Genomic DNA, 7,209 nt, shown 5'->3' on the forward strand with positions numbered 1-7,209 from the left:
TACATAAAAATAGTATTTTGGTGTGAAAATGTATTCCAATGGACTACTAAACTCAACACAAAAATGATGAGATTGAATAGTGGCCTCTATATTTGGTGTAAAACTATTCATCACACAAAAACATCTTTTTTTAATTGTTTAGTACTATTTTGGTTAGTTTTATAACTTTTACAACTTTAATAATTATTCTATTCTATATTATAATATGAAAATATGTTTTTAGTGTAAAATTTTAGTGTATGGTTGGTGTAGAAAAAAGTTTTGGTGTTAAAAATACACCCATATTTTTAGTGGAACGGTGGGAGTTGCTCTGATACCCTTAACCGAACCCTAATACCCCCAACCCCCAACCGGCAATCGCAAATGCATACGACGCATCAGGAGAGCAAGGGAGAAAGAAAGAGGCGGGAGAGAAGGAGGCCGGTGGAAATTGTTGGGTTTTTGCTGTCGGAATCGATCGCATGAGAATAGAGGGGAGTGTATGGGAAGGTTCAGATCGAAGCTTCTTTAAGGGTAAATCTTTCTTTTATTGTTTTTCCTTCCTAGCGAGTATGTCCTTTTGTCGTCGGGTTTTGGATTGCCACCATAAACCAATACCGGGAGTCTCTTGCTGTCGGCTAGCTGCTATGAAAACGCAATAGATCTACAAATCAAGGGTGGTTGTGCGTTGCTTGTACTCTAGCCTCCTGATCCTTGTATTAAACTAACTCTTATAGGGTGTGTGTGTGTACATGTGTGTGTGTGTTTATTCAATGTCATCACCACCTCTAGCCGCCATGCCAACACACTGGCAGCCTCCTGTCGCTGTGGTTCCTCCCAGCGCCGCCACAGGCCACCATTCCAAAGGTGGTTGTGGGTTGAGCCTTGTTGTAGCCTTGGTTCTAATGATCAAGCACTGGTGTTCTTTTTCTTTCTAGTTTATTCTTTTTTGTAGCATTGTACTTGTTAGTGGTTTGACCACCATAACTCCACCATTGACCACCATATGCCACCACTTGGATGTTGGCTGAATAAATGACTTTATGTTCCAGCTACATATCAGATTCCAAGTCTTAAGGGGTTAAGTTGAAAGCTTAACCTCAAACTCTAATGTTATAAATTTATAATATTATGTGATTAAGCCACTAATTTAAGCCTTGACGAGCCAAGATATTAATCCATTAAGTCATTAAGTCGCTTTAGTTCGCAAATTTTAAAATCCTTTTATGTGACCTTTGAATCTACTAAAAGTTATAACGTTGAAGTTTAATTATTAAGAATTTAATGGGTGGTTAAAACTTGACTTAACTGCTTAATGCTTTTAAGCCCTCAAATCTTACCCGAACTTTTAAAATTCATATAATGCTTTGTAAGAAACATTGGGAGGTGTGACATACATCGTTGGAAAGGTATAAATGTCTACTCTCTTTCGCCTTTAGATTTCCTAATCTGATTCTGATCCAAAATGGGTCGTTCATTTCGTTTTGTTCAGGGCTTCTCACAAGGTTGTTTGGCATTTTGCTGCATTCTTATTTCTTCTTCCATACTTCATATATGACCATAAGAGTGGCAAAATATCGTGAAACCTAGTTTTCGAGAAAGGTTAGTGTGTCTAGTTTTCGTGAACTTTGGACCACTTGACCTAATTCTATCCCTGGGAAGGACTTATGTTGTAATATTTACAACTGGTCGTGAAGTTGACAACTTTGAAATGTTAACTTGTAAAATGTGTATAAAATCAACCAAAAGTTGTTAGAGTGAGTTCCTTATATACATGGAAAGGTACAAGAGAGAACTATATAAATATATGTAATAATAACATAGAAAGAATGTGTCTAAGGGGAGTAAATCAGGCCTCGAACAGGAAGCTGTAACTAAAGAGAAAGTAAAAATAAAGGATAAATAAGTATAACATTAAAGTATAATTTAATTAGAGGTTGTTATATGTCATGTAGGTTCTAAGAAAGGTGGGAGTTCGTCTACCTCACAACACTACTATGCTCAGTGATCTACTTTCATTTCAGGTGAGTTACGCACGCTAACATACTTATTATTTGACATTGCATGTGTATGTGTAATATTAATGTTGTCCACGGATACCTTTGATCTTTGGTAGAGTGGACACGAATAGGTTTTTTTAACCATGATGATCATGACAGACCCATCGGGGGAAGTGTTCAGTCCCAATATGCTAATTTATGAGATAGACCCTTCAGAGGATTCTTCCTCCTGGTGTAGAGTTGATACCGCCCATATGTGATAGGAAATTGATGTGTTATGTGAATGCTATGTGAAAGTATGTGTTAATTGTACATGAATGATCGATGTAATTGGTGAGTCATGTATATGTTCACTAAGATTTATGCTAATTATACGTTGTTATTTAACATTTTTCAGGATCTTTTGGTACAAATAAAAGAGATAAAGGAAAGAAAATGGGACTGCAGGCGGCATTCTCTTAGTGATTCATATTTTCTTTTGGTGTTTAGATTTCTATAAGTCTAGGGTATTTTGTTTTCGCTCGTGTTTTTTAAATAATTTCCTTTGTAAAACTCTGATAATTGTTTATTGAATTTTAATTGAATGACATTGGTATTTTTATTTATAAAATTTAATTAAACGAAAAAAAATGGGTTTAGAAGTTTAGTAGACTGATATTCAGTCCCAAAATCATAGAATCAAGGGCTGAAATGATATAAGTGGGACCTTGAAGGAAAGATATTAGAGATTAAACATGATAGTATCAAAGACTAATATTTAGTCCTTGAAAGAGAGTATCAGGGACCGATACAACACAAAATAGACATTTCAATTAAACATATTGGCGGTCCCAACACAAAATAGACATTTCAATTAAGCATATTGGAGGCTGAATGATATATTATAAAGGGTTGATACTTAGTACCAACACAAAATAGACATTTCAATTAAACATATTGGCGGTCCCAACACAAAATAGACATTTCAATTAAGCATATTGGAGGCTGAATGATATATTATAAAGGGTTGATACTTAGTCCCTAAAAGATAGTATTAGGGACTGATATGACATTAAATCAGGAATTTGAAAAAAACAAATTAGAGACTAAATTATATATTATCAAAAACTGATTTTCTGTCTTTGATTCATAGATGTATTAGGGACTGATTTTCAGTTCCAGATACATAAAAATTCGACTATCTAGGACTAGATTTTGGGGACTAGCTAAATCAGTCTCTGATTTTTATTAGAGACTGATTACTAACTATCAGAGACTGATTATGTCAGTCTCTGATATCCATTTTTTTTGTAGTGCATGTGCTTACGTTAGTTGCGGGTACTTGACAATGTTTTGGAAAATCAAGTTGCTTGAGGACTTTTGGAAGAATTTGAGTGTTATATTTGAAATAGTTAGGCATTATTATAAAATCGTGTTTCTTATATTGCTTTTGATGCCCTTGTATAAACATTTTAACAACATATATATATATATATATATATATATATATATATATATATATATATATATATATATATATATAATTGTCAAAAGAATTTAAAGTTTGAGACTTCTTTTGCAATTTAATGATTTTCATAGTCAAGTTGAATTATAATGTAAAAGACTATTTTAAACTATTTATATGACATATGTTTCACTTCATTCTAATAGAATTACAATAATGTTGTGAGTATAACCATCTAGGCAACAACACAATTATATGATTTCATTCTCATATGTCTCTACGTAGTTTTGTTACATATGTAATTGTTTGTATAACTTTGATAAAAAAAATTATAAAAGAAAGAGCCATAAATGGTGTTAAGCTGCAGTCCTGCACAAAGGGGTTGTATATCCACCCTTAAAAAAGAAGTATCCGTGCAAATAATATATTTTCGCGCCTTTCATAGACCCATGTCTTCTATGTTTAAGGTTCGTATTCGTAAAATGCCCACATTAAATTTTTTCCTATAAATGGTGGTGAACGAGAAGGGTCCAACATGAGCATTTGTCAAACAAAAAGACCCCATCATTTATTAAAGTTTTGTTTATCAATAAATTAATATCTACCTCGATTGCTTCTTTTTCAAATTTAATCAAATTATTATTATGTTTTCGTTAAAATTACGGCAAAACAAAAAAAAAATATCCAACTTATTTTCGGTGCGGTTGTTAAAAAAAGTCACTGTGTTATTTTATTTTTGCAAAAAAGTTATTGTATTATTTTTGAAAATTTAAAAGGTCTTTTCTAGGTAAACCGACATATTATTATGGTTCAATTATTAGAAAAATCATTTGTGTCCCACTTTTAAAAATATTATTATTAGGACGTTGGCCTACCAATATTGGTTTATGTTGTAGCCTTAATGGTTCGTATTTCTAAAACGGTCCATATCAAAATTCTTGAACTAAGAGTAGTGAGTGTGAGCAACTAGTTAAAGGGTGTTATCACATATGTCATGTCAAAATGGTGTTATGACATCAAATGGAGAAAATGGACAACTTATTATAACATCTTTAACTTTCCATGTCATCATTTATTTATTTTTTGCGTTTTTTTTCTTTTTTTCAATTTATTTATTTTTGATTGTTTTTTTTCAATATATATTTTTTAATTACATTGGATTATCAAAAAAAAAAAAAAAAAAACGAAATATGCATTTTAATTAACTCCTAGATTAACCATAACATTAAAAACTTAAAAAAAAAAACACTACACACCAAAATGTGTCACCACGTATGTCATGTCAAAATGGTGTTATAACATGAAAGGAGGGAAATGGACAACTTGTTATAACATCTTTAACTTTCTATGTCATCATTTCTTTTCTTTTTTCGTTTTTTTTCAATTATTTATTTTTGATTGTTTTTTTCAATATATATTTTTTAATCACATTGGATTAATAAAAAAAAAAAAAAAAACGAAACATGCATTTTAATTAACTCCTAGATTAACCATAACATTAAAAACTAAAAAAAACATTACACACCAAAAAATAAAAAAATTGTCCTAAAAACTAAAAACCGATCAACTAGTCATCCAAATATTGTCTTTTGATTTTCTCCTTCATCTTCCGGAGCACTAGCGCTTCTCGTGGTCCTATATTTGCTTCGATAGTCTGAAGAATTGTAAAATCCTTCGCCATCTGATCTTTCTTCACTTGCTTACGAATAAACTCCAAGTGCTCACGTTGCATATCAACCTTTTGTTGGGCGATCAGATTGTGTTGGTTAAACATTGCTTTCATTTCCGTCAACTCTTGTGTCCTTCTATCAATTTCGTCCGCGTGACTTTGAGCACGTTTCGCTTTGTCGCGTCCAATCGGTCGGCGGGGGGGGGGGGGGGAGATCTCTTCGATGTCGTCGGGGATATCATCCGTGTCTACGTTGAGGTCGACGTCCGTTCGTGCGTTGGAAACGTCAAACGAACTAGAATTGTGAGACCTCTTTGATTGTGCCTCTGTAACACCCCGTTTATTAGATGATGAAATAGATAAAATTTACGAACGAATAGTAGCCCTAAAATCCAAAATATTCAGTGAGATGTTGGTTTTGGGAGCCAAATATTATAAATGGGATTATTCGGGGGTCAAAGTATAAATTTGGGATTTATTTGAAAAGATTTTTGGAAGCTAGGGGCTGAAGGGTAAATATCAGATTTTATTTGAAGAAGATTTCCAAAGCCAGGGTAGAAAGAGTAAATATTGGATTAAATTTGAAAAGATCCTATAGGGAGGGACCAGAATTGTAATTATGCAAAAGATTTAAAGTGGTCGGGGATATAACCCGCCACCCTCACCATGTCAAACCCTAAACCTAAGAGGTTCCAGCCGCCATAAGTGAAGTCAGCCGCCACCACCTCCCTTTTGTTCGCTATTCCGATCGGACGAAGCTGCCCGCCGAGGAGCGCCACCACTACGTTGCTGCCGGAGATGTCTTGGGCAGCCGAAGAACCGCCGAGTTTCGGGGAAAAACCCACTGTATCGTCGTTGTGCACGTCGTGAGCCGCCGGGAATGCACAGTAAGTCGCTCTTAACCTATCCTTCCTCTCTTCTCTTTCGTTCTTTGGTGGGTGTGACGCCGGAATTGTCACTGCCACCGTCGGGTGGCCATAAGGTGCTGCTGGTGCGTTTTTCCGGCGACGTCTGCCGCCTAGGCGGTGGCTGTGGGAGTGTGTGTTCGAGTATACGGGTTGCTTTCAGAAATTGTGGTGTAGCATGCGTGTTTTTTGGCCGGAAATACCCGAGAAAAACCACCATGGCTGCCAACCATGGTGGTTGCCACCGTGTCATCTCTTCCTGCCGCCACCAGCCACCATGTGGAGTGGTTGTGTGTGTGATTTGTTGCGTGTATGACCGCATCTTGTAAGGATAATGTTGTGTAGATTTTTTCTTGGCCAGGAATCGATGGAAACTCATCCCCACCGCCTGCTGCCGCCGCTCCGCCATTGTTAGCCACCATCTCGGGTGGCTGTGGGCTTTCGGGTGCATTTGGATTGATATTTGGAATACCTTTGGTGTTGTATTGGCCGAAGATCATAGTCACCACCACCGTGAGGTGGTGGCTGCCGCCATGTACCACCGCCGGCCACCACTAGGGTGGTTGTGTGTGTGTGTTTATGTTAGTTAGTGTGTGTGTTTATTTTTTTGGATTAAGCATTGTAATTGTAACTAGAAAGAAGAATAATGAAACGAAACTCAAAACCACCACCGTGAGGTGGTGGCTGCCGCCACCGGCCGCCGTGTCGGGTGGCGGTGTGCTTTGTTTGGATGGTGACTCGTTTGGAATGGTTGGACAAGGGGACTAAAACCCTAATGGGCCTAATAAACCTTAATTGATCAAAAGACCTAACTATTGGGCCTATCGGGCTAAGATGGGGTTGGAAACCCTAATTAGGGTTTAGAAAACCCTAATATTAAATTTATAGGCCTTGGACTTATTGGGACCCACTTTTAGGCCATTGGAATGGAGTTGTAAATTACACCCGATCACACCATATAACTTATCTAGTAGAGTGATGAACTTAATGGATTAAGTCCTTAATGGGTTAAGTGAGAAACACTTAACCCTAATTGTCATTTTATGTTAAACCCTAATTTCACTTGGGCTTTGTGTTGGGCCTTTCCATTGGGCTTTGGTAATTGGATTATTAATGGGCCATCCAAGAATGATCATATGGACTAGAATATGTTGATGGTTTTAGGATAAGGCCCATTTGAGATTCTTGGGCCCAATTTGGAAAATTGGGCCA

The 7,209-nt window shown here is 36.1% G+C and overlaps 1 long non-coding RNA gene across 2 annotated transcripts; it reads left to right on the forward strand.

Annotated features, from left to right (window-relative positions):
- The first annotated feature begins 262 nt into the window (after nucleotides 1-262).
- On the forward strand, nucleotides 263-2,566 carry LOC145114468 (uncharacterized). 2 transcript variants are annotated; one of them, XR_013711036.1, is made up of 4 exons: nucleotides 263-513; nucleotides 1,472-1,581; nucleotides 1,935-2,003; nucleotides 2,377-2,566. It is a non-coding gene; the product is annotated as an uncharacterized LOC145114468 (long non-coding RNA). The 2 variants fall into 2 exon arrangements; XR_013711037.1 differs by lacking the exon at nucleotides 1,472-1,581 and having other exon boundaries at nucleotides 265-513.
- The last annotated feature ends 4,643 nt before the right edge of the window (nucleotides 2,567-7,209 follow it).

The sequence above is a fragment of the Lactuca virosa genome, chromosome 5 (assembly GCF_052849685.1).
Source record: "Lactuca virosa cultivar CGN04683 chromosome 5, Lactuca_virosa_CGN04683_v6, whole genome shotgun sequence".
In the NCBI taxonomy this organism is placed as follows: Eukaryota; Viridiplantae; Streptophyta; class Magnoliopsida; order Asterales; family Asteraceae; genus Lactuca; species Lactuca virosa.